This window comes from Ovis aries, chromosome X, assembly GCF_016772045.2.
Source record: "Ovis aries strain OAR_USU_Benz2616 breed Rambouillet chromosome X, ARS-UI_Ramb_v3.0, whole genome shotgun sequence".
Classification (NCBI taxonomy): Eukaryota; Metazoa; Chordata; class Mammalia; order Artiodactyla; family Bovidae; genus Ovis; species Ovis aries.
Window position 1 is genome coordinate 68,448,176 of NC_056080.1, and position 18,292 is coordinate 68,466,467.

General features: G+C 38.0%; 1 pseudogene; it reads left to right on the forward strand.

The window, feature by feature from the left end:
• Window positions 1–16,602, forward strand: part of LOC101105221 (protein FAM204A-like) — a 72,398-nt pseudogene extending 55,796 nt beyond the window's left edge.
• The last annotated feature ends 1,690 nt before the right edge of the window (window positions 16,603–18,292 follow it).

Below are 18,292 nucleotides of genomic sequence, written 5' to 3' on the forward strand. Positions count from 1 at the left end.
GTTTCCACAAAATTCCAGAGGGGACAATTTAGCTGGTCCCCTCAACCACATCTGTAGCCCAGATGTTCCATGTAACCAGAGTATATGCCCACACCAAAAAGCCAACATTATATACTCCACAAGGTCTGTGGCCAGTGTAAAAGTATAGAGGAACCTGTCCACATGACTAGCCAACTTTGTTCTTTGTGTCACATCAAAGCCAGAGCCTCAACAAATTACTACTCTCTAAGGTCATTTAATTATGATTAAGTGAACTATGAACCAGTGTAAATGGCATTTTATACTCTAGTGAATTAAGATGTGAGATGTAGCCGAAGTGAATAAGATTTATGGCCCAAACTCATGCAACCTTACAGTAATTTCATGACACTTTTACTATGAGGCAAGCAATGCCAGCTCTTGAAATAATTAAAAGTACATACCAATTCCAAGACTGGGCTTCAGTCATTTATGGGAAGCCAGGAGACAGAATGAGGAGCAGGTTTCTTTGTGACTAATTTACTCTGGATAGCAGGAGCTGTTTCTTTTACCTGCAGCAAAAGTCTTAATTAGGGTGAGAAGACTGCCCCTGAGCAGGCCATGCAGGCTCCAGGGGGTCAAACCACACCACACATCTCCAGAAGCCAGATTCCTCCCCCAAATGAATCAGTCCCTCTCCAAATGAGAAATGCTTCATAGACAAGTAGCTTTTCAAACCCCTAGGCTCATATACCACTGCCCTCTGCAGATCCCTTTGTGACCTTGAGATTACCTTAGTCTTGGTTACCACTCACAGAAGCAAGGAATCACCGTCCACAGATCTCAAGGGAACTGGCAGAGCAGGAGAGGGGTCAGCCAGAATATGTCTCATTTATCTTGGGTACTTTTTCCCCATTGCCAGCTATCTCTTACGCCCTGGCACTTCTGCTTCTGCAGGTTTATGCACCAATAGGCATTTTCCTGAATTCTGATTTTGTGTTCTATCTCAGGGATTCTGATCTTACCTCTCCCATTCAATGAAGGGGGTCCCGTGGACAGAACCCAGAGCCAATCATAAGGGAAGACCTCCATTACCTTCAGTTTCTCATATTTCTTTTTTTTTTTTACAGTGTCTAAATAAGATATTTATTCTCCTCACATAACTTCATTTTTTTTTTTTTTACTTTACAATACTGTTTTGGTTTTGCCATACATTGACATGAATCCACCACGGGTGTACATGAGTTCCCAAACATGAACCCCCCTCCCACCTCCCACCCCATATCATCTCTCTGGATCATCCCCGTGCACCAGCCCCAAGCATCCTGTATCCTGCATCGAACATATTTCTAATTTAAAAAACCTTAGGTGTGAGGATGAATGTTGGCCATCGTAATCAATTAAATTCAACTATGAAACAAAATCTTCTCCTTGCAGCTCCTAACATTCAGGACAGTGCCTGATTTTATCAGCCACAAAGAAAATAGAGGGATGAGGAAAGTGTTGCTAACCTCTAACTCTTGAATAAAACAGTGCATTTTTATTTATCAAGCCAGATGAGTTGAAGAATTTACTATTGCAATATCCTCCTAAAAAACTCCACATTTTCAATTTTGCCCCTACTCTAATCCAGTCTCTTGTAAACTGAATAATTTTTCTAAACAACAAATCAGTTCAAGTCACTTTCTTCCTAAAACCTTTCAGTGGATCATTGCCTATTAGACAAAATCTACTCCTTTTTATAGTCAACAGCAGAGCTTCCCAATCAGTGTGCCCGAAATGGATTATAAGTGTACCCAGACATTGATCACCCCAGCCTAGCAGAGAGACCTAGGGTAACTGAGCCCTAGAGACTTTGGCCTTAGGAAGAGAAGTCTTTCAAATTATGAGAAAGATAGAAGAGTTAGCTCCTAAATACACACACACACACACACACACACACACAGAGGTTCACATTCATATTATTTTTCTTGATACGTGAATGTATGGATGCTTATTGTATAGACATTATAGTGCATCATAATCACCAAGAAAACAAACTGAAATCCAGATTTACAGATGCTACTATGGAGATACAGTAAATCTGGAACTCTTCATTTTTTATTAATTTTTATTGGAGTACAGTTGTTTTACAATGTTGTGTTAATTTCTGTTGTACAGCAAAGCAAATCAGCTATATGTTTAAATATAGTCCCTCTTTTTTGGATTTCCTTCCCATTTAGGGTCACCACAGAACACTGAGTATAGTTCTTTGAACTATACAATACAGTAGGCTCTCAGTAGTTATCTATTTTATACATAGCATCAATACTGCATGTGTGTCACTCTCAAGCTCTCAATTCATTCAGCTCCCCACCCCTACAAGGACCCTTCAATTTTTTAAGAAGCAGTCCATGTAACTCTGATGCAAATGGTTTGTGGATCACACTTGGAGAATTACAGCCTACTCTAGTTATATTGGACCATACCATAATTCTCCAAATGCATGGCTTCTCTTCCTTGTTTTTTCTCTAACTGTTCCCTGTGCCTGGGATGCTTGTCATGCATCTGATCACCTAGCTAACCCTCATTTGTTCTCCAGGCCTATGCTTAGACCTCGTTTCCCCTGGAAAGCTTTCCCAGATTCACAAGGCATATTGGATGTCTGTCATATATTCTCTCTGAGCCCCGATACTTCTCTTACAGCATTTAAATAATTACCTACCATAAAGGTAAGGGTCACATCAATGTTGTTTATCATTTTATCCCTAACACACTCTAGCATATGGCCAAGTTTATTATAAGCATTCAGTAAACAATCGAATGAATGCCTTATCTTGAATACAGGTCACAAAGGAAATTTAACTGCAAGTGGTCATTTCAAATCTAGGTGTAATAACCTCTATCAGCCTCAAAATGGAGTGAGTCACCAATCTAGTTCTACACTAAGAGAGCCAGGAACCCAATCCTACCCCATTTCCTAGTTTATATGAGCACTCCTTATGCTCTGAAGAAAAACTGCCACTGCTTCCAAAAATTTCTTCTATGGATTATCACTTATAATGTCCATGTTTATACTAAAAGACATTCCTTGTCATCCCTGACAGCTTCTCATTCACTGACATCTTGACAATGGCTTTAATTGCCCAATAAACCTCAGAATTTTTTTCCTTCTGTCTTCCTTTCTGAATGGTTTTCTACTATCCCAATTAGGGATAACATATGACTTTCATCTAACCAAAGTGTTATAAAGCATTCCTCAAGCCCTGTCACCCTACCTGCTAAGAAGGATGCTAGTTTTAGGGCAACTTGGTTTAGGACAACTAGACCCAAGACATTCTTACTTTTAACATTGAAAGTCCCCCATCTGCCATTTCCCCCACTTTCAGCCCCTGGTAACCACCATTGTAGTCTTTGGTTCTGTGAGTTTGACTTTTTTAGATCCCACATATAAGTAATATAGTATTCATTTTTCCATTTCTGATTTACTTCACACATAATATCTTCCAGGTCCATTCATTTGTCACAAATGGAAGAATTTCTTTCTTTCTCATAGCTGACTAAAATTCAATTTTATAGTTATACCACATTTTCTTTACTCATTCATGAATTCATGGACACTTGGACTGTTGGTCAAAGGGTGAAAACTTTCTGTTATAAAGTGAATAAGTTCTGAGGATCTAACATAGAGCATGGTGATTTTACAGGCATATCTTGTTTTATTGTCCTTTGCTTTACTGTGCTTCACAGGTACTGTGTTTTTCACTAATTGTGAAAAATATGGCAACCCTGCATCCAAGCAAGTATATTGGCACCATTTCTCCAGAAGCATTTGCTCATTTCATGTCTCTCATATTATCAAAATAATTCACTCGATATTTCAAACTTTTTCATTATTATTATATTGATCATGGTGATCTGATCAGTGATCTTTGATGTTACTATTGTAATTGCTTTGGAGCACCACAGACCATGCCCACATAAGATGCTGAAGTTAATAATCAATAAATGTTGTGTGTGTTCTGACTGCTCAACCAACCAGCCATTCCTTCATCTCTCTCACTCTACTCAGGCCTCTCTATTCCCTGAGAGACAAAAATTTGAAATTAAGCTAATTAATTACAATGGCTTCTAAGTGTTCAAGTAAAAGGAAGAGTCACACTTTTCTCTCCAGGGAATCTTCCCAATCCAGGGATCAAACCCAGGTCTCCTGCATTGCAGGCAGATTCTTTACAATCTGAGCTGCCAGGACAGCTCCCTGGTGGAGTAAAGCTCCACACTTTACTCATTTTAAATCAAAAGCTAGAAATGATTAAGCACATTGACAGTAATTTCAAAATATTACTATTTTTGGTCACCCAAGAGCTCGGGTAGAAATGTACAATGAGATTAATGTTGTTTTTAGTTTAAATTTTTTTGCATTTTCAATTTATTTTTTAATTGAAGGATAATTGCTTTACAGAATTGTGTTGGTTTCTCAAAACATCAACAAGAATCGACCATAGGTATACACATGCCCCTTCCCTCTTAAACCTCCCTCACCATCCCACCTTTCTAGGTTGTTACAGGGCCCAGGTTTGAGTTCCCTGAGTCATATGGAAAATTCCCATCTGCTATTTTACATATGGTAATGTAATCTTCCATGTTACTCTCTATATACATCCTACCTTCTCCTTCTTCCCCACTCTCCATTGTCCATAAGTCTGTTCTCTATCTCTGTGTCTTCATTGCTGCCCTGCAAATAATTTTATCAGTATCACCCTTCAAGATTCCATAAATATGTGCTATTAAACAGTATTTGTCTTTCTCTTTCTGACTTACTTCACTCTGTATAATAGGCTCTAGATTCATCCACCTTATTAGAACCTCATTAGAACTCTTTATCCATTCATCTGTTGATGGACATCTAAGTTGCTTCCATGTTCTAGCTATTGTAAATAGTGCTGCAATGAACATGGGGGTACATATGTCTTTTTCAATTTTGGTTTCCTCAGGGTATATGCCTAGCAGTGGAATTGCTGGGTCTTATGGTCAGACTTCCCAGGTGGCTCAGACGGTACAGCATCTGTCTACAATGCGGGAGACCCAGGTTCGATCCTGGGTCGGGAAGATCATCTGGAGAAGGAAATGGCAATCCACTCCAGTACTATTGCCTGGAAAATCCCATAGACAGAGGAGCCTGGTACACTGTTGCCCATGGGGTCCAAAAGAGTTGGACGCAACTTCACTTACTTACTTATTTACTTACTTACTTACTTATGGTGGTTTGGACTGTGGCTCAGATCATGAACTCCTTATTGCCAAATTCAGACTTAAATTAAAGAAAGTAGGTAAAACCACTAGACCATTCAAGTATGACCTAAATCAAATCCCTTATGATTATACAGTGGAAGTCAGAAATAGATTTAAGGGACTAGATCTGATAGATAGAGTGCTTGATGAACTATGGAGAGAGGTTCGTGACATTGTACGGGAGACAGGGATCAAGACCATCCCCACGGAAAAGAAATGCAAAAAAGCAAAATGGCTGTCTGAGGAGGCCTTACAAATAGCTGTGAAAAGAAGAGAAGTGAAAAGCAAAGGAGAAAAGGAAAGATATAAGCATCTGAATGCAGAGTTCCAAAGAATAGCAAGGAGAGATAAGAAAGCTTTCCTCAGCAATCAATGCAAAGAAATAGAGGAAAATAACAGAATGGGAATTCACGAATTCCCAACTAGAGATCTCTTCAAGAAAATCAGAGATACCAAGGGAACATTTCATGCAAAGATGGGCTCGATAAAGGACAGAAATGGTAGGGACCTAACAGAAGGAGAAGATATTAAGAAGAGGTAGCAAGAATACACAGAAGAACTGTACAAAAAGATCTTCATGACTCAGATAATCATGACAGTGTGGTCACTCACCTAGAGCCAGACATCTTGGAATGGGATATCAAGTGAGCCTTAGAAAGCATCACTAAAAACAAATCTAGTGGAGGTGATGGAATTCCAGTGGAGCTATTTCAAATCCTGAAAGATGATGCTCTGAAAGTGCTGCACTCAATATGCCAGCAAATTTGGAAAACTCAGCAGTGGCCACAGGAATGGAAAAGGTCAGTTTTCATTCCAATCCCAAAGAAAGGCAATGCCAAAGAATGCTCAAACTACCACACAATTGCAGTCATCTCACACGCTAGTAAAGTAATGCTCAAAATTCTCTAAGCCAGGCTTCAGTAATACGTGAACTGTGAACTTCCTGATGTTCAAGCTGGTTTTAGAAAAGACAGAGGAACCAGAGATCAAATTGCCAACATCCGCTGGATCATGGAAAAAGCAAGAGAGTTCCAGAAAAATATCTATTTCTGCTTTATTGACTATGCCAAGGCCTTTGACTGTGTGGATCACAATAAATTATGGAAAATTCTGAAAGAGATGGGAATACCAGACCACCTGACCTGCCTCTTGAGAAAACTATACGTAGGTCAGGAAGCAACAGAACTTGACATGGAACAACAGACTGGTTCAAATAGGAAAAGGAGTACGTCAAGGTGATATACTGTCACCTTGCTCATTTATCTTATATGCGGAGTACATCATGAGAAACTCTGGGCTGGAAGAAGCACAAGCTGGAATCAAGACTGCCAGAGAATATCAATAACCTCAAATATGCAGATGACACCACCCTTATGGCAGAAAGTGAAGAGGAACTAAAAAGCCTCTTGATGAAAGTGAAAGAGGAGAGTGAAATAGTTGGCTTAAAGCTCAACATTCAGAAAACGAAGATCATGGCATCTGGTCCCATCACTTCATGGGAAATAGATGAGGAAACAGTAGAAACAGTGTCAGATTTTATTTGGGCGGGGGGGCTTCAAAATCAGTGCAGATGGTGACTGCAGCCATGAAATTAAAAGACGCTTGCTCCTTGGAAGGAAAGTTATGACCAACCTAGATAGCATATTCAAAAGCAGAGACATTACTTTGCCAACAAAAATCTGTCTAGACAAGGCTATGGTTTTCCAGTGGTCATGTATGGATGTGAGAGTTGGACTGTGAAGAAAGCTGAGCGCTGAAGAATTGATGCTTTTGAACTGTGGTGTTGGAGAAGACTCTTGAGAGTCCCTTGGACTGCAAGGAGATCCAACCAGTTCATTCTAAAGGAGATCAGTCCTGGGTTTTCACTGGAAGGACTGATGGTAAAGCTGAAACTCTGAAACCTTGGCCACCTCATGTGAAAAGTTGACTCACTGGAAAAGACTCTGATCCTGGGAGGGATTGGGGGCAGGAGGAGAAGGGGATAACAGAGGATGAGATGGCTGGATGGCATCACTGACTCAATGCACATGAGTTTGGGTAAACTCAGGGAGTTGTTGATGGACAGGAAGGCCTGGCGTGCTGCAATTCATGGGGTTGCAAAGAGATGGACACAACTGAGCGACTGAACTGACTGAACTGATGGTGGCTTTACTCCTTGTTTTTTAGAGGAATCTCCATACTGTCTTCCATGCTCGCTGTATCAATTCACATTCCTACCAACAATGCAAGAGGGTTCCCTTTTCTCCACATCCTCTCCAGCATTTATTGTTTGTAGACTTTTTGATGATGGCCGTTCTGACCAGTGTGAGGTGGTATCTCATTGTAGTTTTGATTTGCATTTCTCTAACAATGAGTGATGTTGAACATCTTTTCATGTATTTTTAGGCATCTGTATGTCTTCTTTAGAGAAATGTCTGTTTTAAAAACAGAAATATAATTCAACATCCATTTATGATAAAAACTCTCCAGAAAGCAGGAATAGAAGGAACATACCTCAACATAATAAAAGCTATATATGACAAACCCACAGCAAACATTATCCTCAATGGTGAAAAATTGAAAGCATTTCCCCTAAAGTCAGGAACAAGACAAGGGTGCCCACTTTCACCACTACTATTCAACATAGTTCTGGAAGTTTTGGCCACAGCAATCAGAGCAGAAAAAGAAATAAAAGGAATCCAAATTGGAAAAGAAGTAAAACTCTCACTGTTTGCAGATGACATGATCCTCTACATGGAAAACCCTAAAGACTCCACCAGAAAATTACTAGAGCTCATCAATGAATATAGTAAAGTTGCAGGATATAAAATCAACACACAGAAATTCCTTGCATTCCTATACACTAATAATGAGAAAATAGAAAGAGAAATTAAGGAAACAATTCCATTCACCATTGCAAAAAAAAGAATAAAATACTTAGGAATATATCTACCTAAAGAAACTAAAGACCTATATATAGAAAACTATAAAACACTGGTGAAAGAAATCAAAGAGGACACTAATAGATGGAGAAATATACCATGTTCATGGATCTGAAGAATCAATATAGTGAAAATGAGTATACTACCCAAAGCAATTTACAAATTCAATGCAATCCCTATCAAGCTACCAGCCACATTTTTCACAGAACTAGAACAAATAATTTCAAGATTTGTATGGAAATACAAAAAACCTCGAATTGCCAAAGCAATCTTGAGAAATAAGAATGGAACTGGAGGAATCAACCTGCCTGACTTCAGGCTCTACTACAAAGCCACAGTCATCAAGACAGTATGGTACTGGCACAAAGACAGAAATATAGATCAATGGAACAAAATAGAAAGCCCAGAGATAAACCCACACACATATGGACACCTTATCTTTGACAAAGGAGGCAAGAATATACAATGGAGTAAAGACAATCTCTTTAACAAGTGGTGCTGGGAAAACTGATCAAACACTTGTAGAAGAATGAAACTAGATCAGTTTCTAACACCACACACAAAAATAAACTCAAAATGGATTAAAGATCTAAATGTAAGACCAGAAACTATAAAACTCCTAGAGGAGAACATAGGCAAAACACTCTCCGACATAAATCACAGCAGGATCCTCTATGATCCACCTCCCAGAATTCTGGAAATAAAAGCAAATATAAACAAATGGGATCTAATTAAAATTAAAAGCTTCTGCACAACAAAGGAAAATATAAGCAAGGTGAAAAGACAGCATTCAGAATGGGAGAAAATAAGCAAATGAAGCAACTGACAAACAACTAATCTCAAAAATACACAAGCAACTTATACAGCTCAATTCCAGAAAATAAACGACCCAATCAAAAAATGGGCCAAAGACCTAAATAGACATTTCTCCAAAGAAGACATACAGATGGCTAACAAACACATGAAAAGATGCTCAACATCACTCATTATTAGAGAAATGCAAATCAAAACCACAATGAGGTACCACTTCACACCAGTCAGAATGGCTGCGATCCAAAAATCTGCAAGCAATAAATGCTGGAGAGGGTGTGGAGAAAAGGAAACTCTCCTACACTGTTGGTGGGAATGCAAACTAGTACAGCCACTATGGAGAACAGTGTGGAGATTCCTTAAAAAATTGCAAATAGAACTACCTTATGACCCAGCAATCCCACTGCTGGGCATACACACTGAGGGAACCAGAATGGAAAGAGACACATGTACCCCAATGTTCATCGCAGCACTGTTTATAATAGCCAGGACATGGAAACAACCTAGATGTCCATCAGCAGATGAATGGATAAGAAAGCTGTGGTACATATACACAATGGAGTATTACTCAGCCATTAAAAAGAATACATTTGAATCAGTTCTGATGAGATGGATGAAACTGGAGCCGATTATACAGAGTGAAGTAAGCCAGAAAGAAAAACACCAATACAGTATACTAACACATATATATGGAATTTAGAAAGATGGCAATGACGACCCTGTATGCAAGACAGCAAAAAAGACACAGATGTGTATAACAGACTTTTGGATCAGAGGGAGAGGGAGAGGGTGGGATGATTTTCGAGAATGGCATTCTAACATGTATACTATCATGTAAGAATCGAATCGCCAGTCTATGTCTGACGCAGGATACAGCATGCTTGGGGCTAGTGCATGGGGATGACCCAGAGAGATGTTATGGGGAGGGAGGTGGGAGGGGGGTTCATGTTTGGGAACGCATGTAAGAATTAAAGATTTTAAAATTAAAAAAAAAATTTTTATTAAAAAATTAAATAAATAAAAATAGAAATATAGACCAGTGGAACAAGATAGAAAGCTCAGAGATAAACCAACACACCTATTGCTACCTTATTTTTGACAAAGCAGCCAAAAATATACAATGGGGCAAAGACAGCCTCTTCAATAAGTGGTGCTTGGAAAACTGGGAAGCTACATGTAAAAGAATGAAATTAGAACACTTCCTATCACCATACACAAAGATAAACTCAAAATGGATTAAAGACCTAAATGTAAGACCAGAATCTATAAAACTCTTAGAGGAGAACACAGGCAGAATGCTCTATAACTAACATAGACCACAACAAGATCCTCTATGACCCCTCTCTTTCTTAGAGTAATGTAAATAAAAACAAAAATAAGCAAGTGGGATCTAATTAAACTTAAAATCTTTTGCAGAGCAAAGGAAACTATAAACAAGGGGAAAAGGCAGTTCTCAGGATGGGAAAAAGTAATAGCAAATGAAATAACAACTGACAAAGCATTAATTTCCAAAATATACAAGCAGCTCATACAAGTCAATATCAGAAAAACAAACAACCCAATCAAAAAGTGGGGGAAAGACCTAAACAGACATTTCTCCAAAAAAGACATACAGATGGCTAACAAACACATAAAAAGATGCTCAATGTTACTCATTAGAGAAATGCGAATCAAAACTACAGTGAGATATCACCTCATACCAGTCAGAATGTTCATCATCAAAAAGTCTACAAACAATAAATGTTGTTTTTAAATTGCTAACACAACATCCATTCTGCAACCCATGGATCAAGGAGTCATTTCAACTTTCCAGTCTTATGATTTGAGAAGTACATTTTGTAAGGCTATAGATGCCATAGATAGTGATTCTTCTGATGGATCTGGGCAGTCAATTGAAAACTTCCTGGAAAGGATTTACTATTCTAGGTACCATTAAGAACATTCATGAGTCATGGGAAGGCATAAAAATATCAACATTAACAGGAGTTGGGAAGAAGTTGATTCCAACCTTCATGGCTGACCTTGAGGGTTCAAGTCTTCAGTGGAGGAAGTCACATCAACTGCAGTAGAAATAGCAAAAGAACTAGAATTAGAAATGGAGCTTGCAAGATGGAGGTGATGTAAGTATGTTTCTTGCTGATTTGCATTGTTGTATGGCAGAAACAAGTACAATACTGTAAAGCAATTTTCCCTCAATTAAAAAAAAAATTAAAAAGAAGTGGAGCCTGAGTTGTGACTGAATTGCTGCAATCTCATGATTAAATTTTAATAGATGAGGAATTGCTTCTCATGGATGACCAGAAAGTGATTTCTTGAGATGAAATCTGTTCCTGGTGAAGATTGTGGAAATGACAACAGATGATTTAGAAAATTACATAAACTTAGTTGACAAATCCAAGGCAAGGTTTGAGAGAATTGACTCTAATTTTAAAAGAAGTTCTACCGTGGGTAAAATGCTATCAAACAGCATTACATGACACAGAGAAATCTTTCATGAGAGGAAGAGTCAGTTGATGCAGTGAAGTTTATTGTTGTCTTATTTTAAGAAATTGCCACAGGCACCCCAACAATCAGCCATCAGCCACAACCACCACCCTGATCAATCATTAACCATCAACATGGAGGCAAGCTCCTCCACCAGTGAAAAGATTACAACACACTTCAGCAAGATGATAGTTAGCATTCTGAGTGACATTTTTTTTTGGCTGTACCACGTGGCTTACAGACTAAAAAGCTTTTGAATAGCAAGGGAGACCATCAACAAAATGAAAAGGCAACCTACTGAATGGTAGAAAATAATTGTAATCATATATCTGATAAGGGGGCTAATATCCAAAACAAATTTTAAAACTCATACAACTCAATATTTTTTAAAAACTGACTAAGAAATAGAAGTTCTAAGGAGGCATTTTTACCAAAAAAAGCAAACAGATGGTCAAAAATTTCATGAAAAAATGTTCTACATCATTAATGATCAAGGAAATGTGAATCAAAGTCACAATGAGATATCACCTCACACCTTTTGGAATGACTATTATCAAAAAGAAGAAATGGCAATGTTAGCAAGGATCTATATAAAAGGAAACCCTTGTGCACTTGCTGGTGGGAGTGTAAATTGGTGCAACTACTACAAAAAAAAAAACAGTAAGGAGTTTCCTCAAAAAATTAAAAAGAGAGCTACCATATGATCCAGCAATTTCAGTTTAAATAGTTCTTTGAAAACACTAATTTAAAAGATATCTGCAAGGTCTTAAGATATAGAGTGGGATGCTACCTCCTGACCTAAGTAAAATTGATGTTGAGTTGAATTCTGATGAGATCATATAAGACAACTCTGAAATTAACTTATAAGAGAGTAAAGAGGATGAGATCTTTACAAAGACAGAGATCTCAGAGATTCCTACAGATGTACCAAACACTGAAGCAGAGGCAAATGTAAATACACATGAAGAGTATCCCTCTGGAATTCCCTTAAACAGTGGAATAAATTTCAAGAATTGCATAAAATGCATTCTGAACAGAAAAATCTCAACTTCAAGAACAGGAAAGAAAAAAAGAAAACACTCCAGAAAAAGCAAATTAAAGAATGAAGAAGACTCTCGTAATGAACAGTTTTCAAGTGAAATCCAGTGGAAGGAACTTACTATTTTGGAGTCAATGAGAGGTTTGACTTCCACTGTTAAGAGGAAATAAAGTTGAAAATTTGGGCATTGGCACAGCAATTAGAGCAGAAAAAGAAATAAAAGGAATCCAAATTGGAAAAGAAGAAGGAAAACTCTCACTGTTTGCAGATGACATGATCCTCTACATGGAAAACCCTAAAGACTCCACCAGAAAATTACCAGAGCTAATCAATGAATATAGTAAAGTTACAGGATATAAAATCAACACACAGAAATTCCTTGCATTCCTATACACTAATAATGAGAAAATAGAAAGAGAAATTAAGGAAACAATTCCATTCACCATTGCAACAAAAAGAATAAAATACTTAGGAATATATCTACCTAAAGAAACTAAAGACCTATATATAGAAAACTATAAAACACTGGTGAAAGAAATCAAAGATGACACTAATAGATGGAGAAATATACCATGTTCATGGATCAGAAGAATCAGTATAGTGAAAATGAGTATACTACCCAAAGCAATTTATAGATTCAATGCAATCCCTATCAAGCTACCAACGGTATTTTTCACAGAGCTAGAACAAATAATTTTACAATTTGTATGAAAATACACAAAACCTCGAATAGCCAAAGCAATCTTGAGAGAGAAGAATGGAACTGGAGGGATCAACCTGCCTGACTTCAGGCTCTACTACAAAGCTATAGTCATCAAGACAGTATGGTACTGGCACAAAGACAGAAATATAGATCAATGGAACAAAATAGAAAGCCTAGAGATAAACCCACCCACCTATGTACACCTTATCTTTGACAAAGGAGGCAAGAATATACAATGGATTAAAGACAATCTCTTTAACAAGTGGTGCTGGGAAAACTGGTCAATCACTTGTAAAAGAATGAAGCTAGAACACCTTCTAACATCATACATGATAATAAACTTAAGATGGATTAAAGATCTCAATGTAAGACTAGAAACCATAAAAGTCCTAGAGGAGAACATAGTCAAAACACTCTCTGACATACTTCACAGCAGGATCCTCTATGACCCACCTCCCAGAATGTTGGAAATAAAAGCAAAAATAAACAAATGAGACTTAATTAAACTTAAAAGCTTCTGCACAACAAAGGAAACTCTAAGCAAGGTGAAAAGACAGCATTCAGAATGGGAGAAAATAATAGCAAAGGAAGCAACTGACAAACAACTAATCTCAAAAATACACAAGCAACTCCTGCAGCTCAATTCCAGAAAAATAAATGACCCAATCAAAAAATGGGCCAAAGAACTAAACAGACATTTCTGCAAAGAAGACATACAAATGGCTAACAAACACATGAAAAGATGCTCAACATCACTCATTATCGGAGAAATGCAAATCAAAACCACAATGAGGTACCATTTCACACCAGTCAGAATGGCTGCTATCCAAAAGTCTACAAGCAATAAATGTTGGAGAGGGTGTGGAGAAAAGGGAACCCTCTTACACTGTTGGTGGGAATGCAAACTAGTACAGCCACTATGGAGAATAGTGTGGAGATTCCTTTAAAAACTGGAAATAGAACTGCCTTATGACCCAGCAATCCCACTGCTGGGCATACACACTGAGGAAACCAGAATTGAAAGAGACACGTGTACCCCAATGTTCATTGCAGCACTGTTTATAATAGCCAGGACATGGAAGCAACCTAGATGTCCATCAGCAGATGAATGGATAAGAAAGCTGTGGTACATATACCCAATGGAGTATTCAGTTCAGTTCAGTTCAGTTCAGTTCAGTTCAGTCTCTCAGCTGTGTCCAACTCTTTGTGACCCCATGAGTCACAGCACGCCAGGCCTCCCTGTCCATCACCAACTCCCAGAGTTCACTCAGATTCACGTTCACTGCGTCAGTGATTCCATCCAGCCATCTCATCCTCTGTCGTCCCCTTCTCCTCCTGCCCCCAATCCTTCCCAGCATCAAAGTCTTTACCAATGAGTCAACTCTCCCCATGAGGTGGCCAAAGTACTGGAGTTTCACCTTTAGCATCATTCTTTCCAAAGAAATCCCAGGGCTGATCTCCTTCAGAATGGACTGGCTGGATCTCCTTGCAGTCCAAGGGATCCTCAAGAGTCTTCTCAAACACCACAGTTCAAAAGCATCAATTCTTCAGCACTCAGCCTTCTTCACAGTCCAACTCTCACATCCATACATGACTACTGGAAAAACCATAGCCTTGACTAGATGGACCTTAGTCGGCAAAGTAATGTCTCTGCTTTTGAATATGCTATCTAGTTTGGTCATAACTTTTCTTCCAAGGAGTAAGCATTTTTTATTTTTTTATTTTTTATTTTTATTTTATTTTGCTTTACAATACTGTATTGGTTTTGTCATACATTGACATGAATCAGCCACGGGTGTACATGAGTTCCCAATCCTGAACGCCCCTCCCACCTCCCACCCCATATCATCTCTCTGGATCATCCCCGTGCACCAGCCCCAAGCATCTTGTATCCTGTATCGAACATAGACTGGCGATTCTTTTCTTGCATGATAGTATACATGTTTCAATGCCATTCTCCCAAATCATCCCACCCTTGCCCTCTCCCACAGAGTCCAAAAGTCCGTTATATACATCTGTGTCTCTTCTGCTGTCTCACATACAGGGTTATCATTACCATCTTTCTAAATCCCATATATATGTGTTAGTATACTGTACTGGTGTTTTTCTTTCTGGCTTACTTCATTCTGAATAATAGGTTCCAGTTTCATCCACCTCATTAGAACTGATTCAAAGTGTCTTTTAATTTCATGGCTGCAGTCACCATCTGCAGTGATTTTGGAGACCAAAAAAATAAAGTCTGACACTGTTTCTACTGTTTCCCCATCTATTTCCCATGAAGTGATGGGACCACATGCCATGATCTTCGTTTTCTGAATGTTGAGCTTTAAGCCAACTTTTTCACTCTCCTCTTTCACTTTCATCAAGAGGCATTTTAGTTCCTTTTCACTTTCTGCCATAAGGGTGGTGTCATCTGCATATCTGAGGTCATTGATATTTCTCCCGGCCATCTTGATTCCAGCTTGTGTTTCTTCCAGTCCAGCGTTTCTCATGATGTACTCTGCATATAAGTTAAATAAGCAGGGTGACAATATACAGCCTTGATGTACTCCTTTTCCTATTTGGGACCAGTCTGTTGTTCCATGTCCAGTTCTAACTGTTGCTTCCTGACCTGCATACAGATTTCTCAAGAGGCAGGTCAGCCATTAAAAATAATATATTTGAATCAGTTCTAATGAGGTGGATGAAACTGGAGCCTATTATACAGAGTGAAGTAAGCCAGAAAGAAAAACACCAATACAGTATACTAATGCATATATATGGAATTTAGAAAGATGGTAACGATAACCCTGTATGCGAGACAGCAAAAACCTCAGATGTATAGAACAGTCTTTTGGACTCTGTGGGAGAGGGCGAGGGTAGGATGATTTCGGAGAATGGCATTGAAACATGTATAATATCATATATGAAATGAGTTGCCAGTCCAAGTTCGATGCATGATACTGGATGCTTGGGGCTGGTGCACTGAGACGACCCAGAGGGATGGTACTGGGAGGGAAGAGGGTGGGGGATTCAGGATGGGGAACACGTGTATACCTGTGGCAGATTCATGTTGATATATGGCAAAACCAATACAATATTATAAAGTAATTAACCTCCAATTAAAATAAATAAATTTATATTAAAATAAATAAATAAAAACAATCTGAAGCAAAGAATAAAATGAAAATTTGGGCCTTGAAAAGAGCATAGACCAGGCTGTGGAAGCATGGAACACTGAGAAGGCCGAGAAACTCAACAATCAGCTAGCTACTCTAGAGCTTGGTGTAAAAATTGCCAAAGCAATCGCCTGCCACAACTTTGTAAAAGCCAAGAAGGATGCTGAAAATTCACAGCTTTCATGAAAAAAGGAACTTTCCTGGAGATTTGAAGCAAAGAAGAGGTGGGAAACCAAAAGCAACATAGGATATACGTGATTTGCCAGAGTTCTGCAAGAACTTTGAGGCTTTACTTGAGTCTTCAATTGCTCGATTTACTGAGATTTTCCTGCTTATGCCAACTATGTCAGGAAATTGATGGAAACAGAAAAAAAAAAAGCATAAAATTTGGGAGCTGATTATCAAATCACTTTTCATTCTTTTTCTAGAGTTCATCCCATTGAAGTGAATGAAATGGAATATTCAGTTATTTGTACAAGTAATCTAAGCATGCATACATTCAGGGGAAAAAAGGATTTTTTAATTTATTTATATAGACCTCCAATATAAAATCAATTTTACTTTTCATCCGTTTGATGTAGCATAGCCAATGAGCTCCTTACTTTCTTATCTGCACTCCGTGTAACTGCACTTATTCTGGAGTTGTGTTTTTAAGATTGGCATTTGTTTATAATGGATTAGTCATAAGTGCAAGACAGATATTGTGTTTACAAATGATTTTAGTGTTATAAAAGTAATTATTCGTTCATTATTTGAGGCAGTAGAGTTGATATTTCAGAGTCACATAATAAAAGCAATTGATTTTTTAAAAATAATAATAAAAGATATTTGCACCCCCATGTTCATAACAGCAGTATTTACAATAGCCAAGATATGAAAACAACCTAAGTGTCTATCAATGGATGAATGGATAAAGAAAGTGTGTGTCTATATATAGAACAGAATATTATTCAGCCATAAGAAAGAATGAAATCTCGCCATTTTCTACAATATGGATGGACCTTGAGAGCATTATGCTAACTGAGATAAGTCAAACAAGGGAAGACACATAATGTATGATCTCTTCTACATGTGGAATCGTAAAAAAATCTCATAGATACAGAAAACAGATGGTGATTGCAAGAGGTGTGGTGAGGGTAGGAGAAATGGGTGAATTTTTTTAAATATAAGTAAATTGAATCTAAATTTTTTTTTTTATTGAAGGATAATTGCTTTACAGAATTTTGCTCTTTCCTGTCAAACCTCAACCTGAATCAGCCACAGGTGGGTGAGATGCATGGAATTTAAAATTTTTTAAATATTCATGGTACTTTGGAAATCATTCATGAACAGGCACAGAGCAGTGAAAAGTTTGAGTTGTCCAAGGTATGCGTTCCCAGTTGAGGTTGAACAGGACAATACTCTGTCTTCTTGTTTCAGCTCTCATAATGTAAACAAGAGTCCATTTTGCAATCATCTTATGCAAAGACCCAAATGAATTTTTCAGCCAACCCAATATTTACTGCCATATTTTCTCCCCCTTAGGTCCTTTTTTTTTTTTTCCCCTGAGGATTTTGCTATTTAAAATGGCCTTCATGCATAGTGCTGAAGCTCTGTCTAGTGTTCCTAAGCACAAGACTGTGATATCTTACAGAAAAATTATGTGTGTTTGATAAGCTTTATTCAGGCTTGAGTTACAATGATGCTGGTCATGAGTTCAATATTAATGAGCCAACAATTTATATTAAATAAATTATCTTTAAACAGAGGCACACATAAAACAAAGCTATATACTGATCAACTGATCACAGAACTTAAGTCTGCATTTCACTGGGAGCAGTGATTCAGGATTCACTAATTTCGTGTTAGCAGCAACTTTATAGAGTATAGCTACTGTAAATAATGAGAATCAACCATACTTTGGTCGTTTCCTTACAGCACTGATCACACATTATAAGTATATGTTTAT